Here is a 15,206-nt window from a genome sequence, read left to right on the forward strand (position 1 = left end):
TTGATTCAACAAATGCATTTAAAACGAGGTGTTGACTCAATTTACTACAGTGTATAAATCAGTTTCATTCATACATACAGCTGTGCTCAAAATAATGACTCAATTGTAAAGGTTGCGGGCAGACGGCGACTTAAGATGTTACAGGTATGTATTTGGTATGTCGGCGTGAAGGTATGGAGTTAAGTTGAGTTTCTCTGTTGGTTCTTGGGGGAAATGTTAAATGTTTCATGAATTCTAATGCTGGTATTTAATATATACACTGTGGTTGTGCCGCTGTGGGATTACCCTGGCTGCTAGACAATTATACCAATAACTCATATAATTGGTAGCTCCGTATAGTTGTAAATCATTTCGACTACCAGGTGAGACTTATCGCGGAGCAAAAGTTGGGTTATTAGACGTGCATTAAGTATTTTATAAGCCGGTTGGGAATTGCAGCTGATGTACCGCTACATTACAACTGTTATGCACGTATTTGTGCCTGTCCAAAAACTCGATTTTATGGAGGCGCTAAGTGAGTAAGTAAATATTTTTCGTAGAAACCCGAGATTTAGTGAGACGATAGCTTGATTCCAGTCGGTTTGGCTATTTTTCTAACACGTAAGTAAAGAATTTCAAAGCTGCTTCAGAAATACATATTTACCATCCAAACAGTAACAATTAATAACAAAACAAAGCAAGAAGAAAACGTTAGCTTCGGATGCAACGAATTATACATGTATACTTTTCACAAATAAAAAAGTTTCCACTCTAGAATTTGATTTTAGCGGTTCCGTTTGTATGGCAGCTATATGCTATAGTGTTCCGATCTGGAAAATTTGTTTATAGATTTTGCCGTTGCTTTAGACAAGCATCCATGCTTAATTTCGTTAAGATATCTTGTTGACTAAAATAATAGCTTCTTGGGAAGAAAAGGATGTGTGAAAAATTTCAGATCGATATCTCAAAAACTGGTTCAAATCATCAGGGTATAAATATTTGAATGTCTTTATTATATTCATGTTGTCCGAACGGACGAAAACACTCGTGCTCTGAAAGTATTCGACGCAGTACCCGCCAGGGGAAGCAGAGAAAGAGGAAGATCTCCACTCAGTTGGGCAGACCAAATGGAGAAGGACGTGGCTTCGCTTGGAAGAAATGACTGACGCGCTGTTGTTAACTCGGCTATAATCGGTATTTACGCCAGTGAAGAAGAAGATATTATATCCTTGAAGACTATTATTTACACTAGTTTTTTCAAGGAATTTATTTTCAAGCCTCGAAGCAATTTTCGATATATTACGAGGCGTTGCATTTTTTCTTCAGGAAAAAAAAAATTGACGTCTATCTAAATCTCTCTTCAGAGAATTCACTCAACATTATTTTTGTAAAAAAATCAGGACTTTCTGTACGAATCTAGCGGTGAGATTCACCAAATACGTTTAGCCCTATTCATATGTTGCAGATGGAAACCTATATATTTTTTATGTGCTAACACAACGATTTTCTAGCAAAGCTCTAATTTTTTCGATGACGATCTTGCATCGCTGACCCATAAACCGCACCAAATCGTAATTTTTTCGGGAAACAACTTTCACAGGAATAAAAACTTTATTGATATCCGAAACCGTTTTTGTTTTATTTAAACAAAAATTTGTATTGCTCTTAATGAAAAAGCACCCGAAAAAGTTGCGGCCACTTACTCCAAATTTCGTTAGTAAATTTTAATAATTTCGACTTGGTATTAGATCGTATATCTTTCCATGATGAAAAGGCAAACCTTATTGGAGAGAAATGTCAAAAGAGCGGGAAAAATATGGCGTCGTTTGCTATCCCTATCGGTCTACTGTTGTAACGTCCCTATGAAAAGACCCGATATTTGTTAATGATCGAAGATATACGATTTTTGATAATAATTTCGATTTTAAACGACTTTTTGTGGAAAAGCCGAAATTTTGCCAAAAATCTAAATTTTTACCAACCCTTCGATCATTACTTGTATTCATCTATAGTAAAAATACTTTTTATTTGGTTTTTGGATTTGAGATAGTTTTGAGCATAAAAATCTTTCTCTCAGTCATACACTTTTTCGCAGGTTCTCCTGCAGATCGGCTACGGGAACGTAGTAGATTTGCAAGCGGACCCCTTAATAAGTACAGCGTTTTATGACTTGAGTTTTTAGTCTTTATTGCAATTTAAAGATTCTAACCTGAATTCTATCTGAAATATTTACGACATAGATCAACTTTTAGCTTTGTAGCTTGGCAGATCTTTGAAAATACGCCTAATTTTCACCTGGTAAATATTGTTCCACATTTACAAATATTGTTACTCAATTACCCTTTGTTATTACTCCTACTGCATCATCAATAACATTTACATATGCACATATGTATGTATGTTATGTGCATGACTCTGTAAGTATGTAGGAATGCTTTCAAGCGCAATCACATAAGTTCGCAATGCAGGTAAATTGCAGCACTACTAATTATTACTCATAACTACTTGCGTAATTGAAAAGAAATGCCTTGAGTAGTGAAGAGTCGGATGAGTGTGTATTGTCAGATAAAAATTTTCTGAATAAACAATGAGTTAGACTATATAACGCCCGAAGAGACTGCTGAGGTTCTTAGAATTATTATAAGAAGTTTGAGTGTTTCTACAGTAAATACTATCTTTTATGAATCATATATAGCTTCATTAAAATAAAAATATTGGACGAAATTATGTGATAGCTATATGAACTACATATAGCGGTTATTCAAACAAACTAGTATATAAAATACCCCTGTGGGAAATTCATACAGAAATTGTACCCAATTACTTCGTCTCGTGAGGCGAGATTGTAATAAAACTATAACGTAAGAACGAGGGTGTTTCTGTAGGCAATATAAGTTTCTCAGTCGTCGAGTCCTCAAGTAGTTTCGCTCTCTGGTTTGCCACTAGCCGGTCACTTCATTGTTTTGGTATACGTCATAACGAATGAATTCGTTAGAAACCTGGTCTTTAAATACTATATACATACATACATATGCATATGATTATTAAACAAAAATGTTTGCCAAATTGGTGCCATCTCCAGCAATGTGCTAAAGATAATATTTTCCAATTGGGAATTAAGGCGCTTATCTAATTTAGACCATAGTCATACATGCACATTTGTATATATGTACATACATACATACATATGTATGTAGTATATAGGTAATGCTTCATTTATGTGCGTCGCTTACATTTATGGGAACAAATATAAAAATTTGATTAGCAGTCACCTTAGAATCCAAATTGTGTACTAAGTGGCCAAATCTGAACTATTCATTAAGCAGCCACTAACTGGAGTAAGTGTTAATGATAGATCAAGAAAACTCTTATGAACTTGCAGCTAAAACGTACATACATTTCCAGTTATGAACGATACTATCTTCTGTCAAAATTGATAAAATTGAAACGGAACGAAAAATCAATAAAAATTCGTTTCCTTGCACTAGTGAGCTACTAAGATGAATTTAAGTGCGGAAAGATAAAAATACAATGAGAGCGCATACTAAATGCAGGGTGAACTGAAGAGTACACAACAACAGAGAATTCTCTCAGCACAAAGGAATTGCATTGAAACTAGGAGTGTGCAATGTGTGGAAATTCGCCGCAAAATTGACCGCCACCAATGTTGGTCCGGTTTTGGAAGTAAAGTAATTGAGCGCCGCATACTGGCGGTGGTAGAATACCACATTCGACACGCTACTTATACCATTCATCCCGCTCGCACTTAGGTCATAATAGTGGTGATAATGCTACGGTTAACAAACAGCCGTTCCTGTTCTATTCACAATGTCATCATCATCATCATCTCGCTGTGGGCGCATTGAGAGCATATCGCTCCATGCTATCGGCTGTAGGTTGTCGACCGAGCGTAATTTGACAGCTGCCGCGCCAAGGAGCAAACGCATACGTAGCGTGTGCTTGACTTGACTCTGGACTCTCATATATGCCGACACTCGTTGGAGCGCTCGTCGTGACTTGGTTAGCTAGCTACGAAAAAGAGTGAGCATGAAACATTGCGCTATTTGCCATACGAGAGCCGTGCCTACTACTAGTAGACATTGAACTTTAGTACAACAAGGTGGTTAATATTTGGAGCGGCTAACATAATGTTTTGTGTATTTGCAAGAAGAAATTGAAATCAGTAAAACTGAAAAGCACAGTCACAGTCATAGTCCCAATCGCAGTCGCAGTCACAGCCACAGCTTGGGCGCATATACTATACAACGGGCAGCGGTAGTAGCTACTACTACCACATAAACACTCGCACTAGCCAAGCCAAGGCATTAGCATTCAATTAAAACAAAGAAGTTAGTGGTCGCAGCTGCAGCTACACAAAAAGTCTGAATGTGTGTAAAGGTTTAAATTGTGAAAAGGTGAATATAAATTAAGAAAAAAATATAAAAAAACGAAAATTAATAGCTGTAGCACAAATGTAAAGTATTATTTAAAGAAGTGTAAGAAAATTTTGCAAAATATTTATAAGCAAAAGTGAAAAAGTGAAGTGTAGTCTGAAAAATACATACGCACATACATATAACTTATAATGTACATATCTCAATATGTATATAGTAAGTAGACGCATATGTACAAACATACGTACAAAATTGTTGTTATTAATGAAAAAAAGCGCACAGTACGCTAATAAGTCCAACAAATGAAAAATTATAGTGTTCAAACAGAAAGCGAGTATTCGATTTTTCCACCGAAAATTGTGTAAAATTTTGTATACCCTCAAAAGAAAAACCCCCTGCGTGAGTGACGTGAACTGAAACCCGTACTAGTGTCGTGTCGCCCCTTTCACCGCTCACTTGTGCTCTCACGACACCGCTCCCTAAAGTGGTGCATGTGAAACTTCGCTACGCCAACATGTGCATATGTATGTATGATTGTAGATATGTAAGTAAGTATGCACGTCAATGTGTATTTGCGGGAATACATTTTTCAACTTCAACTCGGAAGCACCTCACCAGATCGAGCGACATTCTGCATTACACTGGATGATGGGCGCTTAACTATGTACAAATATACGTGTCTGCATATGTTTGTGTGTATATGTATATATGTGCAAAAGTAATTCCTCACCTTTCGGTCGTCTGTCGTGAACATAGAAGTATCTGGCGCTCCGCCAGACTGCACTGCTGCAATCAACGCAGCAAGAAACAAATCGAACCAACCCAAAAGGAATCGAACGGAATCAAAAGCCAAACTGGAACAGTTGGCAATGAAACGTAACTTGTGTATGAGAGTTGGAAAAATGTTGAAAACTTAAAATTTATCATAAGAAAATGAATATTCCAACAAAACGGCTAACGCGCTATGTAGCTGTGTTTGTGTATGTGCCTCCATGCATGAAGCATTCATAGAATGGAGTCACAGTCATAAGTTGAAGCGCCACAGCGGCACACATTTCCAAATAATCATATCTTAAAATTATATCTAAACCCAATTATTCAGTTTCTCACAAAGGCAATGAAGTCTCGTGCACAAGAAAAAAAAAGAAAGAAAGATGAAAACAAGCACTGAATAAGCGCATCTCTTTGACGTTAAAACTCTGCATTTCCATGATTCCAGAGCGAGCATTCAAGAGAGCGCATACTCCGACTTTACGGTATGCCCCGAGCGCTCGCGACAGGATAATAGAAAAAAAAATAAAATAAAAAAGCGATATCGAATGGCGCAGCAAAAGAACAGATCGAACTGAAACTGGTTCAGCCTGCCTGTAGTGCTGAAGCTGGTTGATAGCTACAGCTGCTATTTGTGCTCTTACAGCTCTGCAACGTTTTTGGGCATTGTGGCCTTGCTCTGAAGGCGAGCTTTTACGGGAGGTCCTTCGCTACTGATTTTGCGAGAGAGTATCGTATAGTCGTCTATTCGCCGTGTAGCTGTGGAAAAACACACCTTTCACTTATGTACTAACACTACTGGGCCGCTTTTAGAACGATAATAATCATAACTACAATCAGATTATGCTGATGACGGTAACGTATATCATAATTGCGATTATGTTGCTGAACACTGTCCAGTGCACACATTCAAATATATGTATATACACATATATACGTATGTATATGTATGTACGCGCATATGCTTAGGCATTAATTGTTTATAATTGGCCTCAGAGTAAAAAAAAGAAAACAGCTAAAACGTGGATCTAAAAGTGTAATTATGTATGTGTGCAATACAATAATTTACTAACGTTTTCTTATGAAAAAGCAGACTAAAGAAGGTATAATTGTGCATAGATAAACCTTGACATCTACGGAAAAATAGAAACACAGAAAATGTATCAGTGTTAACAGTGGAAGTATAGTATATAACAGTGTCGTATAATAGATTAGCAGTTTTTTCGTGAAAAATGTACGCATACAAAATATAAATATACATATAAGCAAAATCTTTCCCATTCATGGGATAATCGATTTTTTTACGACTTAGTGTTCTCTTATCCACAACACTTGAGTAGTTTGGAAATCTTGAATATGTGGTATTATCTAAAAATGTCTGTCGAGATTGTTAAATTATGAACTACCAAACTCGCTATGTACTTGCTTCTCTTCTTTTTAACACTTTCTCTCAACTAAAAAGTGTTTAATTTCTTTGTTCAAATAAGTTCAAAGTGTTTTTATTCCTGGCATTGAATACTTCTACTCGTACCATAATATATTTCATTTACAGATGATAATTTACGATTCTTGTGTTTCTTTAGCATATCCTGTGTACTCATTTCCTTTTTGATATAATACAAGTTTTCAACAGCGATTTATTGATCTGTATAAAGGTTATAGTAATAGTTTTAACTATTGATTGATTTTTGACCACTTTAACTATTAGTCCGATCAAATTAGACAGGAACCATGAGAAAAGTTATAAGTTCAAAACATTATCAAAAATAATATATAAAAAGTAAAAGGTGTAATGTCAAATATTGTAGATCATATAATTATCTATATAATAAATCATAAAAATGAATATAAATTAATACTTTTTACACAAGACCTAATGTTTCTGAGGTAAAAACGTTTCCACGTCAACCAAGAGGTAGATACTTAGCACCGTTTTCACAACTTTATGAATCGTTATATTTCAAAAACGGCAGGCCTTGGTTAATTGATACATTTTTATAGACAATTTTATGATCCACACTTTTTTTTCAAACAAATTTTTTAATAAAACTTAAAACTTTGAAGAAAATTGCAAACAAAATATTTTGACCTCTGACCTTGAGTATTTTTTTCTTTTAACTGAACGATGAGGAGTTTTAGTACGTTATTTTTAAACATGTTTTGGTCATATTCACTAATTTTAAGCATGTTGTAAAAGTAACCTTGAACGTTTGTTTTGACCGATTTATTTGGCTTACAGTATAATTATTTGAAAATACAACTATAATAGAAAAATTATTTAAATATATATTTTTTTATAAAATCTAATTTCTTATGCGAAATGTTTTGAATTACTGAATAATTTTTTTGATTAAATTATGCTTACTGGCAAATGTTTGCCAAAGCTTTTCGTTGCTTCTATTATTTAGGGAGATTATAAAACTTTCAGCAGCGTAATAAAGGACTAAAGCACCTGTATAAGCTTTTTCATGTCTGAATTTTACTCTGGCAAAGGCATGACAACTATTCGAAAATGATTTTTATTTTCTTTAACATACTTTCATAATAAATACGGTGGTAGCTTAGCGAAGTGTCAGGAATTTGAGTCATTCGAGAGCTACAAATGTATCCACCTACTTAAATAGGGCCTATAAAGAAGTCTCATTAGAAACTCCAATTGTCACAATCGTTAGATTTGGTTGGTCAATTGACAAAGCCAAGACAAAAAGTAACATTTATTATGATTATATCAGGCCTCATCACAATTGCTCAAAATTATTTATCGACCATCTAAAAGTAAGTGCTTCGAGTTAATTTCAGGAAGCAATGTTTTCACTGTAAATGAAAACAAAGTTGAGGCATGACTTTTATACAATCTATTTAAAAATAGTAACCGACTTTCATGGTTTTCAAAATAACGTCTTAATAATGCTGGTAAATAGAATATTTAAATCTACTTGCACATTTACTTATGTATATATATAAATAGGGGTATTAACATATGTACATATGTACAAATTTGTGGGCATATCACTGAAATTTGCCGTGCTTTCTAAAAGAGCAAATGATTTTCGAAATTAGGGCATTGATTGAAGTCATTTTAATCTCCGCGTAAATGAAATAAATTTCTTACTAAATAAAGTATATTTTCTATAATTCTCTTGTCTTTTTGTTCGTCATATAGAGATATGGTATGTTAGGAGATCCGCTATTCGTGCAAGAACTGAAAACGCCTTGTACACGAAGCTTTCCTCCCAAATGCATATTTATGGCATATCTTCTACTTTTTGACAGGCAGAATGCATGAAAAATAAAATGGTTTAGTGGCAGTAGGCGCACCACGCCAGGCTACTATTCAGTGCACTGCAAGATGTCTGCATAAATTTAAAAATTTATCAACCCTCCGCTCTTTCGAAGTTATGTGCCCACACACATACACACACACACGCGCATAAGCGCACATGTAGGTTGTATGTATGTATATTTATAATGTGGAGATATGGAGATAAAAGTACACCTTTAAATGGAGCCACATATAATAAATACATATTCAGATAGAAGATATCTATGCATAAATATAGAGACCATGTCAGGTGTGTTAAGGCGCCCTGAGGCGTCTGCTGTTCTACCAACACTGCCCCTACAAAAAAAAAAAAATAAAACGAAACTTAAATTACTCGTATAATTTTGTAATTTATTTTTTTAATATAAATTTATGCATACTATACCTCATCCAGTGCCAGTGACACGGTAGTCTTATTTACATAAAGATGTGCGCTTAAGCCTGTTCGGCAATCGTGTGTGCGTGCGTGTGTTCTTATAGTTCGTTTATCGTGGCCGTAATATCATTTATAGCGTAGTCGCCTCAACTTGCTTGGTTCTTGTTCCTCTCAGCATGCAACAATGCAGATGAACATACTTTTCCACCTACATAGCAAAACTCGTTAATATGTATGCATTCTCAACACTTCGTATTAGGGTGGTCGAGGAAAATTTTTACAATATAATTTACGGTTAACAAATTATGCATTTTTTTTTATAAAAATAATAAGTTTTATGAATAATTGACTTGTTCTTGTTCGCACATAGGAGTACCTGCTAAGCATAATTGGATATGTAGTAGCTATTAAAAGAATAAAAGCAGAAGTAATCATTTTTACTATATACTATTTATTTTTAAAATCAAGTTAATTTTTTGTGGAAGTAAATGCATTTTAATTTAATATAAACAACTTGTCAGAAATTACTTGAAGCTTATACATCCAGAGAGAATCCCATAGGCTCTATAATTTGTTTGGGTTTTGGTTTAAGTATAAAAGTCAAGTTGATTTTTGTCGATGATCCAAATTTAATTACCATATAACGTTATATATACTTACATAAATGAAAAAGCGTTTATTTTGTGCATTTTGTTAACTTTTCAGAAACCACTTACTATATTTAAAAATAAAGTTTCTCAATAAGCTTGCCTAATTTCGAACTTCAAAGGCAAATAATGCCTTTTTGGAGGCTAACTTCGTAAAATGGAAATATTAATTTTTTACTTATGACACAATCTTTCCAAATTATTGGTTTTGTCCAATACGTAGACGAGTGTTGTACAGGATAATTTGTAAATTCTTAAATACTATTCAAAAAGATTTTGGTTGTAACGAATTGAAAATTACACATTGTTAATTTAAAGTTAGTTCAAATTCTTTTTTTTTTTTAATTCCATATTTTTGGTATTGTAAAAAGAAAAATAAAGTAATTTTTTGTTTATATTCATTTGTAATTCTCGATATTCAAAAACCCATTTATATTTATCATATTTTACTTTTATTAATTTTATTATTATTATTATTTTTTAAATTAAGGCAAAGCATTTATGAAATTCGAGCAAAAAGCAATTTGATCGACCACCCTAATATCTAGGTATGTTTGCATTTGAATGTGTCATTTTTGAATATAAAAACAATAAATAACGGATAATGACACATCACAGTTGCTTGGATGAAGTTCTAACACACACTCACCGCAACGTAAAAGAAATAACTTCAAAATTTGGGAAGAATTTAGTTAATAAGTCTAAAATACGGCATATACGAGTACATATGTATGTATATATGATATGCATATGAAAGGAATAATGTTCTAATGTGCTAGATATTATAAAATTTATGTAATGGTGTTTCATGTGAGGTTGTTGAATTCTTGTAGAAAGATTCAAGTCGAGAGAAGCTTTCTCAGAATTTTATGCAATTGATCGTCTTCATCAGCTCATGGAAAAATACTGTGGAAAGTATGACTGTAGGTTGATTTAATGCACATATTTAAGCTAGCATGTAGTTGCCAAAGTATTCAGGGTGGCTTCTGTATAATTTTTTTTTAAATAAAACTTCACTACTTCAAGTTTTTTTTGTTCGCCCCGAAAGTTAAAAATCCATCATATAGGTGAACTTTACTTAATTTGCCTTATAACACAGGCTGCTAGGTATGCAGCAGTGATAAGGAAACCCTAGAGCGATTATAAGAGTTGAAATTCGTGAGAAGAGATAATGGCTTCCTGTCAAATAATTTAAATGTACATATGCAAGATTAAATGATTACTTAAATTTATAGTAAATTTATTTTTTCGACTACTAGAGTTAAGAGAATAAAAATAAGTATGAAATCAGAACATAAATCTTTCGAAAATATGAAAGAGCATATTCTCTGTAGTTAATCGTTGCAGTCCAATAAAATTAATGCCGGTCGTTTGTGTTTATTATATCATTTATATAAAATTATTTTTAAAATAGGCGGAGTAATCAGTACATAATTAATAATAAATTTACTCACATACACCTACATATGCATGTGGGGCGCACAAGTAGCGCAGCCGCATTTCTTCCATACATAATTTATTCGAAGAGATTAGAAATGGAGCAAATATAGAAAGCTTTGACTTATCATTTTATTAATGATTGTCTCCTATTCTAAATATATAGCTAAATTATGAGCTAAATTTGAATTTATATATGCATAAATGTATGTATGTATGTACAAATCACCGCTAGGGCTGATTAGTGTTTTAGAGTGGGTGTAAGTGTTGCACCAGCTCAGCAGTTTGCTAGTTCTAGGCGAAGTTTTTGACTGGTCGTGCTCGCAATCGTTTAAAAGTCTTCAAAGCATCAACACAGTCATTTTAGATATTGAAAAAGTTTTTTAAATATTTATTTTGTGTAATTGTGATTTCGTTAAGGTAACGTAAACTTTTTGGCTACCAAAGTGTTGTTTTTGTATTTTGGAAACATATTAAAAATATTGATTCTAGTTTGCTACCAAAATATTTATGATGCAACGTTATACACCCCGATGGTGCTATTATAGTACATATAACTAGTCTAAACCCGCGGCTCCGCTCGAACTTTGTTAAGAAATCATTAATCCTGAAAATATAATGGAATAGTTAAATTGTAATCTGCCAGTAGCTGTGTGATGTTATTTTGTTTTTTTGAAGTAAAAAAATATTCAATTGATTCTTATATGAATTGTATTTGAAATACATATAACTTTTTTAACATAAAACTATAAAAAGTATACTGTGCCGGTCCCGAGGTTCTAAGCTACCCCTTCACCAATTTTCATCCAAATCGGTTCAGCCGTTCTTGAGTTATAAATATAATATATACTCTTCTTCTTTATTGGCGCAGACACCGCTTACGCGGTTATAGCAACTGTAGCCAAGTCCTTCTTCACCTGGTCTTTACTACGGAGTGGAGATTTCCCTCTTCCTATGCTTTTTCCGGCGGGTACTGAATCGAATACTTTCAGAGCTGGAGTGTTTTCATCAATTAGCACGACATGGCCTAGCTAGCGCAGCCGCTGTTCCTTAATTCGCAGAATTACGTTAATGTCGTCGCATAACTCGTACAGTTCATCGTTAAATCGAATGCGATATTCGCCGTGATCAATACGCAAAAGACAATAAATCCTTCGCAGAACGTTTCTCTCGAAAACTTGTAACGTTGTCACATCAGATATTGCCATCGTCCATGCCTCTGTACATATAACTAGCAGGACGAAAATAATGAATTACTTGCAGAGTTTGGTCTGTGTTTGTCGAGAGAGGACTTTACTTCTCAATTGCAACTCAGTCCGAAGTAGTACCTATTGACAAGTGTTATTCTGCGTTGGATTTCGAGGCTGACATTATTGTTGATGTTAGTATTGGTTCCGAGATAGACGAAGTTATCTACGACTTCGAAGTTATGACTATTAACAGTGACGTGGGAGCCAGTCGCGTCGTACTCGCTGTTTGTTTCATGACAGATATTTCGTCTTGCCCTCGTTCACTACCAGACCTATTTGCTTCGCTCTCAGTCTGGTGAAAGCATAACTAATGGCGCGGTTGTTGAGGCCAATGATAACAATATCTTCGGCGTACGCCAGCAGCTGTACACTCTTATAAAAACTTGTGACTTTTCGATTCAGCCTGCAGCTCGTATTATTTTCTCCTGTAGCAGATAGAACAAATCGCATGAAAGAGAGTCGATTTGTCTGAAACCTCCTTTGGTATCGGATGGCTCAGAGATGTCCTTTCCGATCCTGATGGAGCTTTGGGTATTGCTCAAAGTCAGTTTACACAGCCGTATTAGTTTTGCGGGGATAACAAAAGCGGCATAAAGGCTGCTCCTTTTCGTGCTGTTAAAAGCAGCTTTGAAATCGACGAAGAGGTGGCGTTTGTCGACCCTCTTTTCAAGGGTCTTTTCCAAGATTTGGCGCATGGTGAATATCTAGTAAGTTGTTGATTTTTGTTGATTTTCTAGGCCAAAAACACCACTTATAAGGTCCAATCAAATACACATACTTGTATATCAGAGCTGAACGCTATATTGCAAAATCGACGGTGATTTGGCAAAAAAAAAGGCCTCCGATAGGACCTTCTACAGGACCAAAGAAATACCTGTCCAAATGTTCACATTTTTCCGTGATGTGGTTTGGTCGTTATGCGGGCACATAACGAAATGGCTTTTAGATTTTTTATATATGTGACCTGGTCTACGAAAAGGGGGCTTAGGTGTCAAAAAATGGGAGATCAATTAATGAGATAACGAGAAATTGACGATTATTTTTAACAGCTTTTCCCAGAAAACTAGTTTTCGCACGTTAGCCCCCTTTTCGTAGACCAGGTCACATATAGTATAAGTTTTCCTAATTGTGGAATACACCTTAATGTTGTCGACCAAATGAATTATCTTACAACTTATAAGGAAATTAGAAACGTTTAAGAAATGTGATGGAAGGTCCGCGTGTTGGGTTTAGAGATATGCGATGGTAATAGGTGCTACAGATTTCGAGATTTCATGGCGATTGGAGCAAGATAATACATTTACTAGGTATAATCTCATAATTTTACTTTATTTCTTGAACGCCAATTACAGAAGTGTTTACATATTTCATAAACAAGAGTAGCGCGATGATATTTCAAATACATAGTATGATAACGCCATAACATTCATAAAAAAATATAATTTTTCTAGTTTTTCGAAATACTGATGTTTTTCCTCTCCGAATTCTTCTGCTATGAATAAATTAGTTTGATTAAATGCTGAAAAGTAATTATTTAGTTTTTTCCTTGGATTTTGAATAACAATGGAAAATATATTTCAACCATTTAAATTAGCGGGCAAAAATGCTCTCATTATACCTTGAATAGGGTAAATTAAGTTTGCCACGGTGTTTCCAACACACAGAAGGAAACTCCGAAAATCGTATAAAATATATATTTAAATGATAAACATTACGGGGTGAATAGTTTAAGCCATGTCCGTCTGTCTGTCCGTCCGTCTATGAGTATATATCGAACTAGTCCCTTAGTTTTGAGATATCAAGAAATATTACACACATCCTTTTCTCTCCAAGAAGTTGCTTGTTTGTCGGGACTGAACGATCAGAATCAAGGGCTTTTAATTCGACATAAGTTCTACCTAAGGCATTGTGCAATGTTTGTATGGAAAACTTTTTCATTTGAGGAGATATCTTCAAGAAAGTTGACAGGAGTGGTCGTCTAAGACAATGACACAATTTTCGGAAAAATTGTTCAGATCGAATTGCTATAACATACAGCTGCCATATAAATTGACTGTCAAAATTATGGTTTTGTAAGGGATCTTTTACATTTGTGAAGAATATTCGAAATTTTTCAAAGTCTGCCATTTTGTTAAGTTTAAATTTGATTAACAATTGAGGTCCATGATATAGACCGAAATCAATAAATATGGCAGAATTCTGAATATGTCAAACGTCAAATGCGCAAAAATAAAGATTGTTAAGGGGTTACATGGGCTTACGGATTTAAAAAAATTGATTTTTTTTACTTATTCAATTCTACAACACCTCTAAAATAATGTCCTAAGTCTTCAAGTTGATAATAGTTTTGAGATATAGCCTTGAGAACTTGTGCGCTCGAGGATAGCTGGACTAAGTGCGCCGTCCTAAATGGGTTTTCTCGAAGCTATGTTTTTGAAATCGGTTGGCAAGATTTCTCGAGAACTTCTCAACCGATCTTAGTGAAATTCTACAGACGTCTTTGAGATAAAATGCTTAAAGACTTGAAAGATTTTTTCGTTTACAATTATTTGAAAAAAATGTTACGAAATTATCACTGAAATTTTAAATTTTTTGTTAAAGTGTCTGCCAAAAATCTAATTTTCAGTTTTTTTTCATTCGTCCAAGTTCTATGTTAAAGATTTAACTAAAACACGTATTGTTTCATTTTGGACGATCCTGTAAGGAGTTATCCTGCCAACGAGGGCGCATCTTTTTCCAAGGGATCACCGGAAATGGCGTCGCAATGGCCGAGTTCAAAATATTTTTTTTCCAAAAATTTCAGAACTCTTTGTTAATAGTGTATGTTTGTAATAATAAAAAATTCTAATAAAATATTTCATTTCCTAGAGGAGAGAAAAATTGTTGAAGAAAGCCTGTTTTTTTAACCGAGGAAACCCTTGTAACTCCTTAATTGATTGAATAAGTATTGGTTAATAGGATTAGACGGTGACAAAGGTAATTAGGTGACATGTACCGTACTGGAATTTATACCGGTTTTATTTATAACAT

General features: G+C 34.3%; 1 protein-coding gene across 4 annotated transcripts in view; it reads left to right on the forward strand.

Annotated features, from left to right (window-relative positions):
* Positions 1–4,008: 4,008 nt before the first annotated feature.
* Positions 4,009–15,206, forward strand: part of LOC120766851 — a 39,435-nt gene continuing 28,237 nt past the window's right edge. For 2 of the 4 annotated variants that reach the window (XM_040092571.1, XM_040092573.1), the window contains exon 1: positions 4,009–4,394. The gene's annotated coding sequence lies outside the window, so the exon portion shown is untranslated. Of the gene's footprint in view, positions 4,395–11,278; positions 11,347–15,206 lie in introns of those variants that run through there. The other 2 variants (XM_040092574.1, XM_040092572.1) reach the window with 2 other exon arrangements.

This window comes from Bactrocera tryoni, chromosome 1, assembly GCF_016617805.1.
Source record: "Bactrocera tryoni isolate S06 chromosome 1, CSIRO_BtryS06_freeze2, whole genome shotgun sequence".
Taxonomy (NCBI): domain Eukaryota; kingdom Metazoa; phylum Arthropoda; class Insecta; order Diptera; family Tephritidae; genus Bactrocera; species Bactrocera tryoni.